The sequence below is a fragment of the Mauremys mutica genome, chromosome 8 (genome assembly GCF_020497125.1).
Source record: "Mauremys mutica isolate MM-2020 ecotype Southern chromosome 8, ASM2049712v1, whole genome shotgun sequence".
NCBI lineage: Eukaryota > Metazoa > Chordata > Testudines > Geoemydidae > Mauremys > Mauremys mutica.
In genome coordinates this window covers 17051571-17077052 of record NC_059079.1, presented here as the reverse complement: position 1 = coordinate 17077052, position 25482 = coordinate 17051571, and positions in this window count along the sequence as shown.

Sequence of the window (25482 nt, the reverse complement as noted above, 5' to 3'; positions counted from 1 at the left end):
GTAACACTCCTAGCTTTCACACACCACCAGCTCTAACTTTGTCATGAGAGAAACTGCCATTCAGGTCTCAATATTTTCATCGGCTCATTTCTGCCAGTTGTAATACCACCACAATTAATATTTCTTGTTGCAAAGTAGTATCTTCTGCATAGTCCAGTTAACTATCTTTTGTTTTCTGACTATAATGCCTGTATAATTCTTGATATGATAAGTAGTACTGGCGAGAGTTAACCTTGGTACTAGAGATGTACCAAGTAATCCTGCATTCATGAGGCACGATGAATATTTCACTAATGGGAAATCTGCTTCCCATTTAAGATTAATTTTACTTATGACCTTTAGCAGGAATTGATACCTTTAAATTCTTATGTGCATTAATTTCTTGATTTCTCTTGTCACGTGCCTGCATGTGTATTTTTCAGTTTCTTCAAAGCAGTTTAAGAGCAGCCCTTGTAATACACTCTCCATGAGGACTGGATGTTATCTAAATAAATTAAACTTAACTGGGCTACGATTTTCTGTATTCTACTTAGAATACAGTGGATAAGAAAGGTACAAATCCTAGTATGGATTTTTCTATTATTTGAGCACCCAAAATTATTTTAACCTCTTATTCCTGCTAGAATGCGGAAGATGCACTGCTACCGTACTCCATACGCTATGGATGGGATCCACAAAGGTACTTAAGAGCTTAAATCCCAGACTTAGTCGCCTAAGTTGAAGTTTTGGCTCCATTGCAATCAACAAAATTCCCATCAAACCCTGCAGGCATCTAAACTCCTTTGGCACCCAAGTTTTTCAGAGTAAAAGTTCTCTATATACCTATGTTCCTGCCTCCGGGCATGTGCACTGCTCCCTCCCTCTAGGGGTCTGGACACCTATCTCCCGCCTAAGACCCAGAGTGATTCACGAACCAGGGGAAAATAGGCGTTCAGATGCTTAAGACATGTGCAGGGTCTGATCCAGCAGGCGAACTCAGAGGGAGTATGGAGCTATGTGAGGCTACCTCCATTTCCCCTGCTGAAGCTGTTGCACAGTGGATAAATAATGAACAAGTGATTGGAGCAGGGGGCCTGGACCCCAGAGTCATTGCCATTTCCCCCTCTCCCTCTCCTGACTATTCCAGTTCAGATAAATACTTAAACTCTCATTAGGCCAGAGAGAGAGAGAGAGAGAATGGGAATGGGAATGACTCTATAATCCAGTGGATAGGGCACCCACCAGGGAGGTGGGTGACCCAGGGTCCATGTCCCCTATTCCAACCACTCTTTCATTAGTTAGCCACAGTGCAACAGCTTCAACTGGAGAGACTGAAGAAGCCACACATCAGAATATCCTTTAGCCCAGTGGTTAGAGCACATGCCTGAGAGAGGGGAGATCCCCTGTTTGATTCTTTCTCCCTCTCTGCCAGAGAGTGGGGATTGAGATTGGGTCTCTCCTGTCCCAGGCAGGTGCTCTAACCACTGGGCTAAAAGTTAGGGGGGGGGCAGAGGGCACCCGCTGTCATTTTGTGTGGAGTGAGGCAGGCACCTAACTCAGTTCCTCAAAACCTGGCTTAGGCGCTTAAGCTGCCTGACTCCAGGCAGTGGGTTCCCATTCCTGGATCACTAAGATGACATAGGCACCTCCCTGCAGCCTGGATTTAGGCGCCAATCTCTGAGAGACGAACGGGATTTAGCACACACGCCTCTTGTCTGCATCTCCCATTGGCTAATTTAGGCGTGCTGGCTTCTCTGAATCACGTTCTTACATTCTTAGGCACCTATCCCTCCCCAGTCATTGTATAGGGAGCCTAGGAGCCCAGCCTGGCTCTGGCAAATATTGATCCTATGATTTTCCAGGTGCCTAAAAGTCAGGCAGCATGATGCTCAGCATTGCAACATCTAAGTCCCTTTGTGGATCCCACCCTATAATCTGAGGTTTTATAAAGTATTATTTACTTTTAACATACACATTGAGATTTAATTGTCCAATAACATCTGTTCTGAGGCATCTTATCTAAAGAATATTTCAGATTCCATGTTCTTGATTCTAACATATTTTGTGGTTGTCTTTGCTAAGTATGTGTTCACTTCTGGCCAGCTTGTTTCAAAAAAGTTATAGCAGAAATATAAAAAATCTTGAGGAGGACACTATATATGATTGCAGCATGAAAACCTTACTAATCAGAGTTGATTAAAAAGATGGGGATTTCTATACTTAGTTTAGGGAAAAAGCTAATAAGAGTTGATAGGATAGAAAAATATAATATAAAATTATGAATGATACAGAAGAATGTCAGTTTGACACTCCTTTTCTATTAATACCAAAATGAGGGCACACTCCATGCAATGGAATGTAACATTTTAAACCAAAATGGAAATGCTTTTTCATACAGCATATTATTAGCTTGTGGAATTCACTGCCACTAGATCTCCTGGTAAAAAGTTTAATAGGATTGAAAAAAAATTGGACAATGATATGGACAACGAGAATATTCACAGATGCATTTTTATTCTAATTAGTATATTAGCCCACATGCATAAATCCCCACTGATTGCCTGGCATTAGGAAGAAACTTCCCCAATGGGCACAATATTGCATCACCGTCTGTTATGGAGGTTTTACAGCAGGCACAAGATGGATCATTGGTCAGAGCTAGTGTGGGAAGTCCTCTTTTCTTACCATTATTCTTTCTCAAGGAATTCTCCCTAACCACAGAACATCCTACTTTGCAATGCAATTTGAGTTAATAATTTTTCATCTCCTTTATTCTCTTATCCACCTCCACTTTTTCTACTATTCTCCCAGGCTATATTATCCTCAAGATCCAGTGTTTTAATGGATAGCATGGGAAACTTCAATCCCATCCTGTACTGAGAAACCTTGTTTGGTCCAGATCTGCCTTTTTTCTTGCACAATGTGGGCCCAGGTAGATACCAAAATGGATGTGGTTTCCCTTCTCTATTAAGTTGTCTCAGTTAAATCTTGAAAATCTGTTTTATATAGACCTGACACAGTGACTCAGTATGGGTCAATAAGCAATACTCTTATAAGCTATGGATATGATTTATTACTATCCTTATGACCCAGTAGCAACACCAGTGTCATGCAAGAAATTTCTTTTTGAATTGCCAAAGTCAGCCTTATAATCTCATGATAACTGTAGTTTGCAGCTCAGCAGTGGTGGCACAATCCTCCTTAAGAATAGGGATGTGCGTGTGTGGGTGAGAGAGAGAGAGAGAGCGAGTGAGCATGCACACGCTTACCACCAGTCAATTAAAAACTGTTGTCTCTATCTAGTTTTGCACTGGAAAATTTGTATGGTGCACTGGTCAAAGCACAGTGTGAGAATCAAGGGAGCTGCCTTTGACTCTGTGCCTCAGTTTTTCTGTCTGTACAATGAGAATAATAATATTTACCCACCTTTGTAAAGGGGCTTTGATATTCTAGAAGAATAGCACTATGAAATAGAAAGGTTTAGTATAGCTGCTGCAAGATGCAGTTTAATACACATTTCTTTACAAATGCACAAGTTTCCCCAGATTCATTCTTGCATAACCTGCTAGAGGAGTGTAACTACAATTAAAGTAATAGAAGCCAAGATTTTAAAAAGTATCTAGTAATTTGGGCGTTTCAGTTTTTGGATCCCCAATTTGAGATGCCTTAAAAAGGGGCCTGATTTTCAGAGCAAGCGCCCATCTTCTGACAATCAGGCCCCTTTAAGGTGTCTCAAGTTGGTCACGCAAAAATTGAGGAACATCAAATCGCTAGTTACTTTTGAAACTTTTGGCCATAATGATCCATACGTCCTGTGTTATGATGATCTTTTAAGTGTGTTTGTTGCCTTCCTGAGAGCGAGGGATTATTTTCACTGTATAGTTACTGCAGGTTAGTACATTTGAAGTACTGCACTCAGGCTAGCCCAATTCTAGCGAGAGCAGCCACACTGCAAAGGTACCTCGAGCCATCTTTCAATCACTGCATGCACACTGCTGCAGTACTGACTGGAGTGGAGGCCAAATACAGGGAACAAGACTCAGTGAAGAGCCTTTTGGCATCAGTTTGTCATCCTGAGAAGCTGACAACATGCTTTCCTGAGGCGACTGTGCAAGCTACTTGTAGATGTGATGGCATGGAGATATGTAACAGACCTTCAGAGCTGTGCAATCTCCCTATGTAGACAGGCGGTTCTGGACCTCAAAAACTGCGTGCCAGGGGACTATACTGTAACACAGTGCTGGGATGACCAGCAGTGGGAACAGAATTTCCCTATGATGAAGAAGGCCACCTTCCTGGAAATGCATGAGGCGCTTGCCCCAGCCCTTCAGTGCTAGGATACACACATGAGACCTCCTCTAGCATCCAGAAGCCAGTAGCTATTGCCATAATGAAGCTGGCTACCCCTGACTGTTACAGGGCAGTGGCTAATCAGTTTGGTGTCAAGAAATCAGCAATCAGTGCTGTGGTGATGGAGGCCTGCAACGCAGTAATTACACCTCTACCTCGGTATAACGCGATCCGACATAACATGAATTCGGATACAACGCGGTAAAGCAGCGCTCCCGGGGGTGCGGGGCTGCACACTCCGGTGGATCAAAGCAAGTTCAATATAACGCGGTTTCACCTATAACGCGGTAAGATTTTTTGGCTCCCGAGGACAGTGTTCTATCGAGGGAGAGGTGTACTATGGTTCATGGAAAGCTGGAGGCTTTGGTGGACCACTGATGGTGGCTCCCGGACAGAGTACCTGATGCCAGGGTATTCTGACAATCAGGCCTTTTTAAACTGGGACAATTGAAACTTTATTCCTCCTAATGATATGGATGTCTGCACCCATTGCTATTTCTGGGGCTCTAGTCTACCCTCTACTGCCATGGTCATGCAGCTGAATGCTGATATCAGAGCACCTGGCAGAGGACAGTTCAATGACATCTTGAGCAATGGTCGTTGTCACTCCCAGAAGACATAAAAGCAGCCTCACTGGATCCTGGGAAGGAGTGGGACAGACGGATGCTGTGGCTGTGTGTGAAGACCAGGGTGGGATGAGGGAATGGTATTTGCCACACATGAAGGCAACATAAAAGCAACATTACCTAAAGCCTTCTCTCTGGGTACCATGAGGGGGAGGGCTGGATGCCGGGACATAAGGTGGCTACGGTGATTTCCACACCCAGAAGGGCAGCTACAACTGGCTTTCCTAAAGCTTGTCCTCCACCACACAGCATCCCTTTGTACACTTTGGTCCTACACAGACACTGTTAGGCCTCTTATGTCATATCCCTCCTAACCAGAACAGCAACAGTGACTCAAGTCCTTCTGAGGCTGAACTGATGCTTGTTCTTGTGTCACTTCTTCCCTTGCCCGTCTGTTCCTCCATTTCTTCTCAGAGTAGCTGTGGCCCACAGTGGTGAGCGCTTGCTCCACCTCACCCAAGATTGCTTTGACTGGCACTCACCTTGATTCTGGATCCTCCACATTCAGTCACCCATGAACTTCCCCAGGGCCCTTGAGCTGTCTAGGCTGTAGACAGCCTCCATATTTGGGGGCCCGGAGAGTACCCAGTCAAACTGCTTGTAGTCTGGTGAGTCTTCAGATTTTTACCAGTCTGGGAGTTGTGGTCATTTGCCTGGCAGTACAGTATCTTCATGAATTTGATCTTGTTCCAGTACTGGTGGCCAGTCCAGTGGATCTCATCCTCAGACAGTCTGGATGATACATAAGTCTTGCTGGCATCACACCATGACTGTCCAAGCAGTTCGGTGTCAGCCTTAACCCAGGAAGCCACACACTGGGAAGAAAGTCTCCCCCCAAACACCAGATGAGTGAACAAATATAGCAGAGCTATAGATTCTACAGTTACAGAGAGCCACATGCTAACATAAGGTCCAAACGTTGAAGTAGGATATTTATACTGGGTGGAGATAACGTCTGGTCAGGATGAAGCAGGGAGATGGACACAAGGAATACCCCTGAGAGGGACATTGGGGGCTGACAGCATCATAGCTGAGTTCCCACTGCATTATTAGCTCAGGCTTCAGTGGTATTCAAGCCCCTGATAGCCAGCTAGCTTGAGCTTAACGCACCATTTAACTCAAGCTAGAGATTTTTGTGCGTGTGAGAACATGACTCAATGTCTTGTTGAGAACAGGGCTCAGGATCTTGTTGGTCAGATTGTTGTATGTGGCCTTCAATGCTGTATTTCCGGCTCTGCCATTTTCTCTGCATTCCTATCTTCGTCTGTTGTCACTGTGGTCTCTAGCCTGATATTGGTCCCTAGTTTGCTTTTTTCTTCTTTGAGTCCCTGGCGGCTGTTTCCATGTTTCTCATGCCATTTGAGCATTCTCTTTATCATTCAGTTCTTTGGGGAGTGGTTAAAAACCACAGTCAAAGAACTACTCTAAGCTTTTCTTTTCTCTTTTTGTTAAGCCTCCAGGAATGTTTAGCCTTTCCTCACATTGCTTTTGCTTAATCACTCCCGCCAGCTTCATTCTGAGACTACGAGATGATGGTCAGATCCAATTTAACCTCTCTGGAAGACTCTTGTTTTGTACAGTGATGCTCAGAATTCCTCTCTTACTATCACACAGCCAATTAGAGCCTTCATCCAGTGAAGTCTTTGTGCAGTGGTTGCTGCCACTGATGTGTTGTTCATAAAGTTGCATGGTAGCTGCCCAGATGCTGCATTCTTCTTAACCCGAGACATTATGATAAATATTTATCGTAGCAAAACTGTGACATTGAGTCTGTTTCTATTTCTACACCCACTACCGTCTACATCCGTTTTATTGCATTCTACATCTCATCTGTTTCTCATTCCCTCTGCTCATCCATATCCACTTTTATCTGCTTCTTTGGACTTGAGTCTCCTCTTCCACCTGGCTTACGTCAGTGTAACCCCGTTGCCTTCCTTGGAATTACTCCTCATTTACATCAGTGTCGGTGACAAGATAACCAGGCCCTTTACTTTCCTCTCCCTCTCACATCTTCTCACCTTCTTCATGCCTCCTACCCTTGGAACGTCTCCCAGTTATTGACGTGCTGAGCACCAAAATCCTTCTCCGCCATATAACCCCTTAATACCCACTTCTTACCCAGAGCTGTCCTGTGTACCACAATGTGCTTTCTTGCACCATGTATGGTATTTGTCTAGTATAGACTGTATGATCGGCCGATGAGGGACTTGTTTGTTACACATGCTGTAAAGTACAGTGTACATTGACAGCGTGCTATGCCATGTAGAAGTTTCTCTCTCAAGGATCAGTGGGATTCAAAATATATTTATCAAAATATATAATATGGGATGATTGGAATTAGAGGGCCTATCTGCCTTTGAGGCAACCTGACTTTTTAGGCTGAGATTTTCTAAGCCACCTTTCCTATGCCTTTTACCTCCCTTTATGGAAGCCAGGAGTCTGGTTTCACAACCAACTTGACTGGGTTTTCTTTTCTCGGACAGTGCCTGCCACAGATCCAGGTTTCTATTTCAGTCAGTGTAAAGCTGCAAAGGATGACATACATTGTGTCCCAGGTTACCAGGATCTCCTTAAAAGACAGAGGTCTGGTCTACACTACAGACCTATGGCGCTCAGGGGTGTGAAAAATCCACATCCCGCAGACATGTAGTTATACCGAACTTAACTCCCCCATGTAGACAGCGCTATGTCTCTATGACAGCACCAACATGGCGTCCGCCTCACACGGACATGGAGTAATTATGCTGATGGGAGAGCACTCGCCCGTCAGCAGAGAACGTCTTCACCAGACGCACTACAGCATCACAGCTGCATTGGTTTAGCTGTGCCGATATAGCACTTCTAGTGCAGACCTATCCTTAGGCTCCTAAGGGCCTACAGTCTGGATCTTTAAAGGTGTTTAGGTGTTGCTGCGCTGAGTGTTGCAATGTCTAACTGACATGCCTAAATCCCTTTTAGGATCTTAAATCCCATTTTCAAATCAGCATTACAACACAGAGTGCACCAATGCCTACATACCTTTAAAAGCCTGGGCCTACGTTATTTTTGAAAATGGGACTTAGGGTAAAATTTTCAAAATCCCCATGTGACTTTCAAGGGGATGTAAGGTCCTACATCCCGTAAGTGATCTTGCAAATTTTACCCCATATTTATAGTGTATGAGTATCTACTAAAGCCTTGAATCGCCAACCACTTAAGCATTGTGTATAACTCAATTCACATGACCAGTCACACGGGAAAAATTATGCACATAAGCGTTTTCATGATTGGGGTCATAGGGCCTGATCCTGCAAGGTCTGCTAGTTGTGGTACTTACTGTTATGAGTGGGTCCATTTGTTTATACCTCATAGTAAGTGTTTGCAGGCTCTGGACATGATCCTGAGCCCCTGGAAGTGAAAGGTAAAGGACCTATTGGCTTCAGTGGGACAGGATTGGGCCCTCTGTCCTTGAACTCCCAAAGTCCTGCCCTACCATGTATTGGCCTTATGTAAAACTTGGATAAAAGTGTGTAGAAATATATTTGCATGTTCTTTACATAAATATAGGCTTGATAAATCAATGGCCTCTTACAAATGATATTTCCACGAGTATATTCCCAGGTGCCTTTTGCGTATTTATGATGCAGTAACAGGAAAAACAATAAGAAACATGTTTAACATTGAAATGGAAAACTTGTCCTAAAGAGTAAATTTTGATTTATTAGCAAAAGCCCTGGATGAAGGGAGTCGAATCTGTTGTCACAGGCTATGCTAAAACTTCCTTCACTTTTGTCATGATCAGACACAATGCTACCTAAAATTCTGACATTTTCTCGTAACAGAAAACAAAGGAGAGCAATAAGCACTTAAAGGCAGTAGAAAGCCTGGAGCTATTAGCATGTCATTGTCAAAGACAGAAATAAAAAACACAAAAGTTAAAGGATTCCGGAGTGTAGCAGAGACCTCCAGACATGAGTCAGACACTAAAAATGCCCAAACTCATTTAAAAAGCTCTTTGTCATGGTCCAAAAAACAACATTTTTAGTGTTTTTCCTTTTACTTTACATCCCGCTATTGCAAGTACATGGCTAATTATGATCTGAATGATATCTATTATTCCTGTGTCCTTCTAGATTAAACCGGATGTGTTCCAAATATGGCCACAAGCATATTATAGTGTGCAGTGAAATCAAAAGAATAAGATAATTCTGTTTTAAGGGTTAATGGTATTCACTCCCACTCAGTTTGAATCACTGGACAAAAGCACTAGTGTTGCCTATTCTAGGCAGCTGTGCTGAATAGTAAAGATTTGGAGTCCTTTGTAGGAAGGAGAAAAATTAAGTCTTTGTAAACTTTTTCTTTAGTATATTCTCCCAAACACCCATGCGTAACAGTTAAGACATTTGGAGTTGCAACAGGCTAAGGAAAGTTTGCACAGATAAACAGAGTTATTCTAAATTTTGTGCCTACTAAGGTCTGAATCACAAAGTGCCATTGCATTTCATTTAAAATGTATGTGCAAGAAATCATTTTCCTAACCAGGCCCATTGTGTTCTGTGGGCTTTATTTAATCACATGAATAATGATAATATAAAAGATAAATAGCAAAATGAGCTAGAAATGATTACCTCACCACTCTCTGGTCTAAACTACTATGACCTTACAGAAATTTGGGAGTGAACATGAAGCCTGATTCTTGACTCATTTACACCAGTTATATTGGTGTAATTTCATAGATTTAATTTGCTACTCCTGATTTACACCAGTGCGAGTGAAAGGAGATTCAAGCCCCTACCCATTAAATTATGCACAGGCGTATTGTTAAACCATCTTGACACTCCTTGATGCTGCTCAGGGGCTCCTATGATGAATGCATATGAATACTTAAATCGAGAAACTACCTATCAAAGATTACAGAAACCTCCTGGATTGTGAGGGAGAGGTGGCTTGGTGACCTCTAACTCTTGTAGATTACATGGAACCATCAGTTCGAAATCCTGCAAATTCGACTCCGCCTTCCTTCAGTCATTGATAGAGGGACTTACATTTAGCTACTGTACATGTGTGTCCTTTAAATCTTAGAAACCAGCATCGTTACTGGTCTGTGTGGATGGTCAATATCCACTTAACCACATGGTTCAGTCCTCCTGACTTAATAATGATGTTGAGCATGTGCACAAGAGTTTTGTCTTGGCCCCTTGTTATCTCTAGTCCAGTGTTTCTCAAACATTCCAAAACTTACATTATACTATATTCTAAATCTGAGGTTTAGCCTCAAAGCTGATTTTTAGTTGAATGCAAAAAAGCACTATATTTGAAAGACGAATACATGCGTTCCCCACCCTAAGCCCAGGGTTTCTCTGAACGCTGAATAATGTCCATGTGGGCTGAGAGCTTTTCCTGCCTTCCCTGGTGTGTAGCTCTTGTTTCTTCTAGATATTTCAGTCAACACCTCATGTCACTATTCAATTTGTTTATTAAGAGCACTGAAGACAAAGACACTTTCCTTTAAAAAAAACCACCTGCTGTTTGAAAATATAAATATATGTTAGGCTCGCTGTAATTATTTTAGAAGGAGGAGTGGCTGTGCTTTATTTATGAACTGAGTCTGAAGTACAGATTTGCCAAACCATGGACACTTTAGCATTCATGACACTATTATTCAACGACATAAAGCTAGATCAGATATGTGCTGTGTGAATTGATAGCAGGTATTCTGGCTGAGAAAAATGTGCTGTGGGTGGGTGCAGGAGCCCACCACATGGAGCTGTTTGCAGGACCAGGGCCTTAGACTATAAACACTTTGGGTCACAGACTGTCTCTTGGAACAGTACCTCCCACAATGGAGCCCTGATCCTGACTGGGAATTCTAGGAGCTATTATAATACAAATAAAAATGAAGGATAATAGATATATCTGCCCCATCTTACCATTCTTAAATACTATAGGGTATAAAGGGGCCAAATCAGATCAGATACAAGTGGCTGCAACTCTTCCGTGGGGTGGACTTCCTTGCTGCTTGTAATTTGAATGAGATATTTGTATATGACTATAAAAAGTTCTCACTGAACAGAATTACCCGACAAATACTCAAAGTGAGAACCCAAGGCCAGATTCTCAGCCTCTGTAAATCAGCATGAACAGTGATGGAATGGAGCTATACGAATTGACACAGCTGAAGATCTGGACAGAAGCAGGATGTTTTTACAATAAGAAATGGTAGCCACCATAAGGGCCACTAATAGCCTCCTAATTTGGGGTGATTCCACACAAATTAGATATTTATAAGAAGTCATAACTATGTGGCCTAAAAAGCTCAAATATTTTCTTTACAGACTACATTTAGAACCAACTTTTCAGTAATACGTTTTATTGGACTAACTATACAATATTGACAAACAAGCTGTCTGGGTATAGGAATCCATTCGTCAGAGTCAATCCCTTCCTGACCTGGAGGGGAGTTTTCTACATCCCTAAAGCTTGACTGTCAATATTGCAGCATTAGTCCAATAAAAGGTATTAGTCGAAACTTGACTCTACATTTTGTCTCACCAATAAAGGCAAGTAATTAAAAATATTGAGTTAGATAACAGGACACACGGTATCGCGATGCACTAGTAGCCACGTTCTTTAGAAATATTTACAGTTTTGCCTGCAAAATGCACAGTGAGTAAAAAGAAGTAAGAAATGGAGGCTTAAGAAAACAAAATCCAGTTTCCAAGTAACATATATACAGAGGAGCACGAACAGTGAGGGGAGCTAAAGCATCATCCTTCCCCTAGAAATGCAGATAGGTCAGTGACATTTCCAGAAAGGATTTAGGGCCAGATTCTGACACCCACACGCTCATTAATAAGTACCAGACTCTATAAGCAGTCCCTTTGCCATCGGCAGGAGTTCTCATGTAGTAAGATGCCACTCAGCACAATTAAGCATGACTGGAACATAGCCTTTAACATGCTCTAGGTTAGACTCTGGCATTTAACCACAGCGCAGAGCCACTACCAAGGTAGAGACCGCTATTGTCCCTGGCCCTTGAGTGGGGAGTGCAAGGGGTTGGAAGCACAGGCGCCGACTTCCTCTGGGCCCGAGGGGTGCTAAACCACCCACTCTGCCCTAGGTTCCGCACACACCCACCCCCTTCCCCCAAGTCCCCACCCCGGCCCACCTCTTCCCACCTCCGCTCTGCCCCAGGCCCTGCCCCCAACCCACCCCTTCTCCCAGGTCCCCACCCCGTCTCTTCCTACCCCGTCCTGCCCACTCCGAGCACACTCCATCCCCTCTCCTCACCCTTCCTCCCAGAGCCTCCTGCATGCCACAAAACAGCTGATTGCAGGGTGCAGCAGGTGCTGGAAGGGAGGGGGAGGAGTTGATCAGTGGGGCCGCCGGCAGGCAGGAGGGGGGCTAGGAGCTGGCTGTCAGTGGGTATGAACCTGCCCAGCCCCCCGGGATGTATCCTCAGGCAGCTAGCCCAAGCAGCTGCCTAGCGACACTGTTATTTTTAGTGCACTAGCTTGAGCAAAGCTAGCACTTGTCTGTCTCTCCGAGTTGGGAAGCCTGCGCCAACTGCAGTGCAACTGTGCCCTTAGATGATAAGCAACTTGTTTTTGTTCTCAAAACTCCTAAGAGTCAGTCCCCTAACCCCTAACATGTAGACAACATGAAAACTTTTCTAGATTCCAAAACATACTGATTTTTTTTTTTAGAGATAGGCCAAATTATAGCCCAGGATATGAACCTCGCAAGATGTGGGGACGTTGGACTCCAGATACAGATTTTGTATTGAACATTTTGCCCCGGGACTGTGCGTAGGATGGGCTTGGAACCAGAATCTAAATGCTGCCAAACTTAGGGAAAGCTTGGATTCAGATCTGAATTCAACCAATTAGACCTTTCCCCAGCATTTTCTCCCAAACCCATAAAGTTCTGCCAACCGTGCTCACTCGGAGTCATACCTCATTCCAAGACTTGTCTCATTGAATGATGCTTCTGGAGCCCTGACTCAGGAGTTTTGAGCGTTTAGGGTTGGCAGTGCCCAGTACGGCAGTAGTAGGACACTTTTTGATTTACTACTGAGAACACTAGAACTAGTGCTCTATGGTGATTTTATGGTTGAACTAGGTATAAAATATTTGTTTTGTATTTAATAAGATGAAAGAGTGACAATCTATTTGCTTCCTCTTTGCCTTATGCTTCCTCCTTGTCTGTTTCTGCTAGCAGGATGGATCCAAGTTCTTTTTACACCATGCTTTACTCATTGGAATCCAGATACTAGGCTGTGACAGATTCTTTCCTGTGGTAGCTTTTGGCTTCTTTCTTCTTTAAGCTCTTTAGACCTTTGTATTGCTGCCATTACAGCTGCCTCTGGGCCTGTCATGTGGCTGTTGGATTGTGCTTTTGAATTTGCCTGGTTCTCTGAAACACTTTCATTCCTAAGTACTTTACTTTATCCAGTATCATTGTTTGGAATAAAGTGTTATTCTGCACTGAAGATGGAAGTTATGCTTCTAATGGTGAAAAGATAGGGGTTTCCAGTGCTTGGATATGTATTCTAAGATTATTATTAACATTGATATTGAACATTTATCTTCCAGTAGCAACTCAGTCAGAATAGGAACTCCATTGTGCTAGATGATGTACGTACACATATGGAGGAACAGAAGGATCAACAGACTAAGGCTCTAATCCTACAAACACTTATGTATGTGCTTAACGTTACATATGAGTAGTCTCTTTCACTGCAATATGTAAAACTTAAGCATGTATATGTTTGCAGGATCAGGGCCTTATTGAGTATGTTCTCCCATATACAAGTTAGATTCTGAGCAAATTTAACAATGCTTTTACCTAGCGATAAATGATACCTATAAAAGAGTACTTGATCCCTAATGCATTCTTACTTACCTCTTAATTTAGGTAATTATTATTATTCTTTCAAACTTTTGTCCATCATCCTAGTATCTGGGCTCAACATCTATAGAAGAAAATATGGCAAAAATATTTCCTGAGAATAGTGAGTAAATACACCATGACAATACCACAACTTTAAAAAGACAGAACTAGGGTAAACTATTATTATTGATGCATTATAATTTAGCATGGTGCTAAAATTTCATACTTTTAGAAAAATTGAGAAACAACATCTGATGTTTATTACAAAAATCACATTAAAAGAAAAAGATGTGCCTGTCAGATTCTATTTTCTTGTGGTGTTTGGCTTTAGAAATAGAATTGAATTATAACAGAGGGAGCAGAATTAGGATCTTTACCACTACCATTGGAAAATACATGATGGGTTTTAAAATAATCAATAAAACAGGGCAACAAAAGAATAGAAGATACGTTGTATCTTTTTTTACTCTATTTTCAAGCAAAGCTAGACATCCAAATATTAGAATACACAAACAAAAACTCATTGTTACTAAAACTAATTAGTGTTCTGCTGCTTAATGCAAAAGCCTACATGATGTCTTGACCTTTTTACACATTGTGTCTAAGGTTGTGCCATAAAACAGAGGGAAGCAAAAATGCCTCCAGTTAGCCTCAAAGCCTTAAGTAGTTCAATTGATTGTAACAATACAGGCTATGTATGGGACTTATATAAAGGTACAGTTTATTAGATCTTGATTACAAGGAGCCAGTGAATTAAACTAGTCATGCTAGCATACCCTTTTCAGTAGAACGACTGCTGTTCTGTTTTTGGGTAATTCTTCTTGTTTTAAAATATATATGTATAAGAGAGATTAAAAAGATAACTTTGAAAATTAGTTGCTTCAGGCCCTGTTCCTGCAAACCTTTCCTCACATGAGCAGTCCTTACTCATGCAAATACTAACTAAGAGTAGTAGGCTCAGGACCTCTAAGAGATTAATAGGTAAATATCTTTCAAATTGATCTGATTTTGCAAACATGTTATTCAGTGATGCTTTGCTAGTGGCTAATTCAGTACCATGGCAAATAGACAAGAGTATTAAAAAGAAGTTTTTTACATATAGCTGGAAAATACAATTTATTTTTTCCCTCTTGATTTTCCTAAAACAAAACAAAACTAGGGCCCAGTCCTGTGAAGTCATAGCAACCTTAGCTCCCATCAAAATCACTAGGAATTTTGGATGTTTAGCACCTCTCAGGATCAGACCCCAAAAGTATGCATATTCCAGTCAAACCACAGTGAATCAAGTAAGATCAGGGTAGGATTTTCGACAACGCTCAGCATTGGCCTGACTGCTTCTGTTGAAGTCAACAGTAAAATTCCCATTGACTTCAATGGGAGCAGCACTGGACCAACACTGAGCATGTTTGAAAAATCGTACTCTTAATGTATAAAAAAATAAAAAATAAATCAACCAAACAGAAAGAAAACAACTGAAGTAAAATACTTAGGAATAAAAATAAGAAAACATGGAAACAGTTTACTTTAAATGTTCACTCACAAGCTTGGAGAGATATTGGAAATGTTTTATAGAGCTGAGAATATGTTTCTTGTGCTAACATAAGATTTGTTCCAAGGCTTTTACTGGAGAAAGAAATCAGAGATGTGCCATTGAGGCCAACTCTTCAAAATGGAGCTGGCAAATTTCACATTTATTTGAAAGACACACACTTTAGAAATTCTGTCAGAAGGACTGTAAGTCTATCTCATAAAAGGCTATGAATTTCTCCTTCTGTAGGCTACTGAAAGGAACCAGATGGGTTTATTCAGACGTTCTTCTAAGGCCTAACGTTACATTTATGGCATGTAAAAATCTCTCAGGGAAGTTAGGATTGGGCCCATAGAAACACGGCTCTTTGACTTTCGTGGCCTGGTACAACAATAACACTGCATATAAGATATAAGACTGTCATGTAAAGATTAGAGGGATGGAAAATATTCATAATAAAATGCAAAACTACTCAAAATTCAAGGGCTTTTTGCATCTTGTTCTGTACTTGTGACATGGCAACAAAAACCTTGTCACACCATGATGCAATGGGGTGCAGCATACCTAGGGGAGCCTGTGCTCTGCCATCGTATTCTCTGTGCACAGGCTGAAAGGCAAGACTGCGTTAGTGTTCTGTGGTCACCATCAGAAGCAGAGCACCCGGCATTATTGATTAGTAACAAAACTCTGTTCTTGCCATTATGCAGATAGACAATCTGTATTTATGAATGAGATGGATGTCAAATATTTCCATTTAAATAGATTTGTTGGCATAAAACAAAGTATGTGTTGCTAATTGACTTAAAATCAACAAGTGCAGTGACATATTTCATTCTGTGAACAATAAGAGCCCGATTTTAAATTTTTAGACACCTAACTTGTGTCCAAGTCCTGCCCTGCTGTGCTCAAATCAGCATCAGATTTTTAGGGGCCAAAAGGCCAAGTTTGGAGGTGCCTTCCATACCTACAGAAAGGAGGCCCGCAGTTTAAAATGGTGGGTCTGCTGTGTGCATTACAAAAACTACAAAGTCCTTGTACATCTGGGACGTGTGCGTATACCCACACACACACACACGATTTCCATGGCGAGCATATACAGCACCATTTAGAGTAGGAAATTCAGGGATGTGGCTAGAGGGTCCATGCACTGTGAGTATTCACATAGCCAGAAAGCAGTGGGAGAGGGAGCAGTAGACTTCCCCTGTTATTCATTCTAACACCTTGAAATTGTGCCTGTGATTTGGCTAGTCAGTCACTTTGGCCTATTTTGATCATGGGGTTAAAATATTATCTCCCCCACTCAGACTCCCTTATTGTTTCCCACCAGCAAAGTTTTTTCACTGTGGAGTTGCTTGCAGCCTCAGGATTTGAGCACATATGTGTGGGATTCAGACGGCAAACTGAGCCACCCAGGTTTGAAAATTGGCCCCCCCGGCTAGAGTTTTATTGACTGATTATGCAGCCCTCGGTTTTCCTTACTCAGAATTAACATCTCAGGTCAGAGAGCCCAAGACCGACCAAAACAGAAGATAATATTTGCAATTTTGTAATGCACTGGGTTGAAATTAATTGTTTGTTAATTAAAAGGTACTGAAAGCCATGCCAACCCTCCCCCCCCTTTTTTTTTGTTGTCTGGAGAGTTATAACAATCCTTTTCTGGCAGTTAGTTTTAAGATCATTAAATGATCCTCATTTGCAATATATTTGCAGAAGATTACAGCCCATCTAAATTGACCCTGAAGGAAGACTTATTTCATTAATGGGCTGTCCTGTGCTAATGCATAAAGCTAGAAAAATATATCTATTAAATTCTTAATGTGTAAATGATGTTTCTGGCTTTCTTCTTAATTACAAAGCAAAATGAGCCTGACGTGCACTACGGCTAGGAAAAAATGATCTATTTAATCCATCTTCTAGGAGAAAACTTTTTTTTTAGTGAGTTCCAAAATTCCAGATATTCTCGGTTGAAGACTGGAGGCTTATTACTTTGTTCAGTAAAATGTGCCAACACAATTTATTTTTTCCCTGGATTCCAATGAACAGAACCTCTCGACATCAACGTGGTTTACTCAGCATCAGTTAAGTTTTCTAGGAAAAAAATTATTCAGGAGCTTTATGTGCTAATACAAAACATGGATGAGCAGAGATTTAAAAATGAATGATGCCATGCTATTACTGGCTGATAGGGTATATGCAGAATATGAACACAGTGTATCGAAAGAGATTTACTGTACATATATATTTTCAATGTACTGTCTGCACAGAACCACCTAACTATGCACTATCACCACAATGTAATTCCCAGAGAAAAAACTTCATTAAACTGGAGGTAAGGTAGTAAATACATATCAATAACTTAAGTGGGGAAAGAAAAGTAATAGACTGTAGTTTTAACAATAAGTATCTGAATATCAGGAAATTCAAAGATAAGGTTACACTTAAAACACACAAACAATGGAAAACATGGAAATGTAATTTAGGTACCTCAAACAATCTATTCTCTTTCCCCATTCTTGCCTCTTTGTGTGCCTTTGAGCATAAAGGAGATAGGGTCCCTATGACAAATAATCCCAGCTAGCTGACATGTTAAACCCAGGATATGTCTAGTTTAGCCAGGAACGCTGGTGACTGAAGACCTTTTAAACTCTGCTGACATTTAAAACCATGTTGTCCGGTTTACACAGAATAGTAATCGTATGAGCATGAAGGGTTTCAGATGTCTGCAGATACAAGTCTGATCTCTGCGGATAGTATAAAATGTCAGTAAGATTTCCAGTGCCTGCCCTGAAGGAAGTTTACTACTATTTCTTTAGATTTATACAAAATCTTGATGGTTGCCCATCCTGTGCTCTGGGCACCCATCCATAAATTAACACACACAATATGAAAGGCCTTCTCATACATTAAATAAATATCCACCAAACAGCTCCTGCCTTGCCCAAAAGCCTGAAAATAAAAAACAAAACTGTGGACATTGCAGTGAGTTAACAACGCTGGGTTCTCGAGGGATCCAGGGGGAACAAGTTCCAAATGCAAGGGTCTTTCTTGGACTCTGCTCTGCTGGCCACTCGCTGGTGCTTATAGCAAGGTGTCCCCAACTGGCAGGTCTTCTCTGATCTCAACTGCACAGCATGAAGACTCACAGTCCAACCTATTTCTGATTAACTGATTCCCGGAGGCGTGGGGTATGCCCTTTCTGTTTCCCAACTTCAGCATGCTCCACATATAGTCAAAATATTCCTGCCAAGTACAAGAGCCCTGGTAGGGGAGATAAAGTCACTGGAGCAATGAGGCCTAGACTGTTTAGGGATTTACAGTCTGTAACCAGCACCCCGAAACTCACTGAAATGTGCATAATACAGATTACAGAGCATGACCTGCCCTGCTCAGAAGATAGGTGGTTGCACACTGCACTAGCTAAAGCTGCTATGAGGTCTTCAAGAGTAGAACCAGGCACAATGAGTTGCAGAAGTTGAGACAAAGGCACCCTTTGACTAGCCCAATGTATTTTATCCACACATTGTTGCAGATACTCTTCACCAAGTAGGACCTATTCAACCTCAGTTTGCTATTAGCAGGCACGCCAAACATTGTGGCTCAAGGTTACTTTGATATCTGTTAGGCTGCATCTACACTAGCAAAACTGGGACCCATTATTCACCACTCATCCCAGCAGTGCTGGTCCACCAGTGGTAGCAGCCATAGTGAAAACAGTAGCAAAAACATCCAAGCTCTGTTGTCTATACAACAGCTTCCACCATTGCTACTGCTAATGGAGCTGCATCCGTGGGCACCAGTAGGGAAACATGGGTCCCAGTTTTGCTCAGATAGACAAGGCTTTACTCCTTTCTCGGAAAGTAGCTGTTTCTGGAAGTCACTGTTTATTCTTTCAATCAGGTATTGCTATGGAGAAGTTCTGTGCAATTATACAATACTAAACCAAAGTCCTGTCTTTTTAGAAGATAAAACTTACCTAAAGTTTTAAATCCAAGCATCCCAAAGTCTCATTTTTTTATTTCTAATTTATTTTGATTTTCAATTATCCCACTTAATAAAATAAACTACCACAATACTTAATAAAATCATATATTGGTATTTTTAATTGCATATTTTACTCTTGCACAGATTCCAGAGAAGGCAGATACAGTTTGCTCTAACTTTCCAGCAGGTCCATTTCCTGGCATTTTTCATGTCTTTTAAAATGTCTTATCATGTCTTTTTATGTCATCTATGTGTTTTAAAACAAGATACTGGGCTATATTTAAATTAGTCTTTTCACTTCTATCTACTGGGAAAACAAAAATGGTGTGAGAACATCTTTAGAGTTTATGCCCTTGATAGGTCAACCAGAGTGAGCCTGAAACTGAAGAAGTCCTACTATGACCATGCCAGCGGAAATGAAAATTATACCACTTGTACTAACAAGTACATTTCCAAAGGGACTAGAGGTATTAGAAGACTCTAAACAGATGCCTCTGAACTTAAAATACACTTAATTCCGAAGGCTTGTCTTGTAATTAATTTACCCAGTATAGAACCTATGAAGAGAATGTGAGGCAGAACACTGCATCACTCAGCAGTTTGCAAACTTCAAGGAGCATAAGATAAATAATTTAATTAAATAAACATTCACAATCATTTTTCACATTCATTTCTGTCAGGATCATGAGTCCATAGTGGTGAACGTCAAGGAAAACATTCTCCAATTTATCATTTAATCTCCTGCAAGAAAAATATCCATCTGCTATAAAAGGAAAGTGCACACATAACCCACATCAAAAGGATATCACTCATACTTTAGTTTCAGTTTTTATTCACATTAACTTGGACTTGCGGTATGTAGGTCTGTAAACAGCCTATTGAACATGTGAAGCTTATGACTGACTGTTTTAGTAACACATATTTGAACCAACAGCTTTAACATGCCTCGTGTTAACGCAGCTTGTATGTCATTAAGAACTACCAACTCTCAGCTGTTATGTGAGAACTGACAGCTGTATTTTTCTAGTATTAACTAATGCTGTGGGGAAAAAAATGCTAAGGTTTCCTGAGCTTCAGTTGCAAGTTTGTTTTAAATATTCTCTCTGCTTTAAGAAATGATAGACATATTGATACAGCAAACTGCTGCACACCACACACAATAATAAAAGGCAGATGCTGATTCCCCTACATACGTTCCCCACTCTTATTTCCACTGTTTGGTTTTGTAGTGTGATGAGTCAACCCCACTCAATTTGACCTCATCCCAGATGGCACCAGATACAAGCTGGCCTGATCCTGCAAAGTCCTGCATGAGAGAGAAAGAGAGTGTGTGTGTTTGTGTGTAAATCTGACTCCAGTGGCAATTCCATGTATAGAAGTTATGCAGATTAGGGGTCTGTAATTTTTAATAATATTTAGGCTTTTTTTAAGATGGTAGATCTTAGAGCTGCAATAGTTAGTTGCATGGATTGCGCAGAAGAACATTAAAAATTGAACCTCAAGTAAAGGGATAATGGCCCCAATTTTCAAATTTAGATGCCTAAAATTAGGCCCCTAAGGCTATGCTTTTCAGAGGCCTAAGGCATTTAGGCACCCAATTTCCATCGACGGTAAAAAGGGTTGAATGCCTAACTTCCTTAGGCAGCTTCAAAAATATCACCCATAATCTATATGTAGGCACTTAAATAAAAGTGCCCTGATTTTCAGAGATGTTCAGCACATTGCGGGAGATTTTCAAAGGCATTAATGGCAGTTAAGCCTGAATTACGCAGCAGGGACCCTGGAGTTATATGACAAAACCCTCTTATTGCCCCCAGTCCAATCCAATTTTATTTTATTTGATATTAAATTCAAATGACTTTATTCTGCTTCCAAATTTTCAGTCTGCCACAGTGCTTTTTATGGAGGTGTAATGTATAGCGGAAGTTGCCAGGAGAAATGCTGGAGTTGCTGTCAGCTGGCTTAGAGATAATGGGGATATCTGGTATCCAAAAGGCAATTTGGGGAGATAGGGTTTGAATTCCTACTTCCCTACCACAGGAACAATTGACAACAACTAGATGTTCTCACTGCATCCTGCCCCAATATCTGAAAACAATGGATAAGCACATTGGTTTCTACTGAGCTGTAGTGAAATATTTAACAGTATTGATGTTTACATGGGAATTACTAGGTTTCAGAGTTAACCGTCTATTAAGATGAATTGGAGCAATTCACATTTTGAGCAAAGACATTGTTTCAAGATTTCTTCAGATTCAGACAGACTCCATTACATTGATTAGATTCAGTTCATACTTTCAAGATTTTCTCCACAACTTTTTTTTAAAATGAAAGAATAGATTCCTAGCACAATTCTGCTAAAAAACGGGAAATAATGCGGGCATTTAGGCTTTATCTTCACTGTCAAAAAGAAAATTAAAGATATTTTCCCCCTCAACATAGCTAATTGAGGTCAAACCCATGTGGCATTTACAATGGCTAGCTACTATAATGCCTTGTTTCCACTAGGATTTTACATCAAAATAGCTATCTCCGTGTAAAAATGCATCTTTTTGCAGGGAAGACAGACTTCAAGAGCTACGTAATTACCTTATACACAGGTCCCTGACACTAGGCTTAATTATATTTTGTACTTTATCTTTCTAACCATTGAAGTATAAGAAACAAATAACGAAATGCATGATACTATTTAAAATTCACTATTTACAATTCTCTGTTTTAAAATATAACTTTTGGGACATACCAAATTGGTATAGTGCGCTGAACAATTTAGGTTGTTCTTTCTAGATTTACTGTCAGTGCAACAACAAATCTGGAGTGTTCCAAGACATCTGGTCAGGTTTCCTGGACATTTATGATTGATGAATGCTTAATAACAGACAAAACATAGTTAAATCTTTGTGTTTGGCCTTCTTTACAATTGCATGTGCAGATGCACTGGGCTAAATTCTGTGCTGTCTCAGGGCCTGATCCAACTCTACTGATGTCAACAGGAGTTTTTCCACTGACGTTAATGGGAGATGGATCAAGATGTTACATCCCAGATAACACTATTAAAAATCAATACAGTTGCACAGGTGTGAAATAGTGGCAGAATGTGATTCATTCAGTATAGTTATAAAATAATATACTTTGCAGGCCACATTTTGAAACCAGCCTTAAAATTTGCATGGGCAAATCTTTACATATGCACAAGTTAGCTTTACTTGTAATTATGCAGTTTGGTTTTGCATGAACAAATAATTGTAAAGGGAAAATTTATATGTAAAATTTATGAGGCTGGCTGGAAAATGTGTCTTGGTGATTTGAAGGGGTACTATGTGCTAATGTGTTGAATTTTCCTTTGTTGTCTGCATTGCTTTATCTTTGTCATTCTGATTTTTTAATTTCTTATTTTAAAAATTCAAAATTATAACCAAAACATTAATTTAAATTTTGAATTTTGAGCAAAATAAAGGTCAAATATTGATGAAAAATGTATCCTATTTTTGACCAGCTCTGCTCTGAATCTAAATTCTTTAATTGTCTCCCTAAAATAATTAATTTCATTTGTTTGTTCCTCCTTCTGAAAGGTTTCCACCCTAAAGGAATCCTAGAGAAAAACATTTTGGAGAAGGAATCTTCAGGCATTTTCATAAATTCTCTAGTGATGAAGACGTGCAGATAGCATGGAGGTATGTGGATATCATGTTGATTGGTAAATAGAGCTATGAAAATTCCCTGGTAGGGATCTTCTGTGCTGAATATACCATCTTCTCCACTTCAGAGATTAAAATGTTCCCACTTATATTAGATACTTCTAAAATTCATGAAAGCATGCATCCCATTTAGTTTCCAGATTAAGACCTAACTGTTCAGATGCTACAAAAGCACTGTCTGAACTACACATCCTTTGACATCTTTGGAGGTGTTCAAGACACATAAACAAGCTAAATATGAGGCCTGTGCTACCTGTACTTCAGATCATCTAGACTTTATCTCACTATAACCAGGGATAGGAACACAACAGGCAAAGTGACTGTGTTCCTTGCATTATTATAACAGAAAAACTATGAATGATGTGAGTTTCATGCCTTTAGTAACATTACAAAGAGCAAAACAACTGTAGATTTCTAGTAAATCCTGGAATAAGTTTTTTTTCAGAGCTTCAAACCATTGAGTTTTAAAAGAATTTTGTTTATAATCATCCTAATCTCTGAGATTCAATCTAATGTTTGTGACGTCAGATTGGTGTACAGGTATATGTAAATCTCTCTTTTTAAATATTGTGTATAATCAACAGAGTTCTCCACTGTACGCAGGGGAATTTTACAAAGATTTTTCATTTTGTGCTAGTGGGCTCTTGAAATTAGCAGATGAAATAGTATCTAGGGTGAGAGGTACAATGTTGGGAAATTAAATTGATTGATAAACATAGGCCTGGTTATTATTTTATTTTTCCTTACCAGGTAATTTGTAAAAAAAATATACCGATACATTTTGTGTTTACTTCTGTTTGTTAATGCTTTGATAAATCAGACATTTTTAGTATTCTATCAATGGCAAAAATCTAATTGCCTTATTGTATTCTGATTTATTTCTTTCCTTACTTTCTTTGCATCTGCAGCCCAACAAATGAGTCTCTGAAGAGATATATGTTATGATACAGTGTCAGTGAAATTAATCCTGATCAATTTCAAAGTTCACATTTTTATTTGATGACTTTCCAGGGAATCACTAAAACTGAGATTGACTCGCTCTCTTCTTTTGTTGGTTAAATATTGTTGTTTGAAAGCACTGGATACAGAAGAAAAAATAGATCTCTTATTTCAGTTCGAACACAGTTGTGTGTCTATATAAGACAAAGCAATATGAACTGATGGTGTTTTATTAATTTATAAATAGATACCAAGTACTATTCATTGCTGTCACCAATTAAGGCTTCAAAATACAGGCCTCTCCACGAAAACTATTACAATAGAAGTCCTTACTTATGTGAGTGGCTACATTTGGATTGGGGCCCATCTATATATTTCACTTGACATGATAAATATACATGGCTCTTTAAAAAACAAACATTCAGAAAGGGAAGTTCTCTGCCTCAAAGAGTTTACATTTAAGATTCCAATTTTGCATTTCATGTGCATCCAAATCTGCCACTGAAGTCGTTCGGAGCTTGTGTTATGAATGGAAAACAAGGGATGGGTCACAACTGTATATTTTTAAAATAGTTTGTTTGCATTTTTAAAACACTTTTAACTCTGCCCAAAAGAATGAACTTGATCGGTGCGGTAACAAAGCCCATATATAACCACCATTCAAGAACATAAATCACAGACTATAAATCGGACTGTGTATGTACTTAGATAGCCTTGATTTTCTTTTTCTTTTTTAATTTGTCAACAGAATTTTGGTTTCTTTTAGGGCCTCATTGTAAGTGGTGATTTTGACCCAAAAGAAACAAAAGACACATTGTTTTGGTGTCTCTATTCTTGCCTTCTCTAAATCAGAGAAGATGGGGAGCACAGGAGTTATTGCTATAAAAAGGAAATAATTATATTGTCTGAAGTGCACAACAAATCAAATCTTAAGCATTTCCCCTCCCATACCCAGCCACCTCCTGGCTTGCTAAAGTTTCACTAGCTTGACCAGTTTCTGCGGTGAAGCCAGATTTTTATTTTTTTACTGTTAATGTCAAACAAACATTTATTTCAGGTGCGAAGCCTCAGGATATGTTAGTGAAAATAGTGGCACTGCTGTTCTATAGCTTACTGCCCACTAAGTGGGTGGGAAAAAGGTACTGTGACCCTTTTACCCTTCCCACCAGTCTCCCTAACAGCTTTGGCCTTTGGGTCAGCTCAATTTCCCCTCCACTGAGTGGCCATTACTGTGCTATGGCGTGATAAATGCTTTTTGTAAGAGACTGCATTGCCGGCAGCAAGCGCTAGGGAAGTAGGTAGCCTGGGCCAGACAGACTAAGCCAAGAGACAGATAAACTAACATGCCTGCTCACTAAGTGCCTGTTACCTAGCAACATGATGGAGATCACACAAAAATGAATAGACCCACAAACAAAAATGAAAAGGAGCTAAAAAAAGAGTAAAAAGTCTATGGGGCTCAAAGGTTAATATTCCTCTATCTAATTACGTACTTTCAGAAAATTGCATT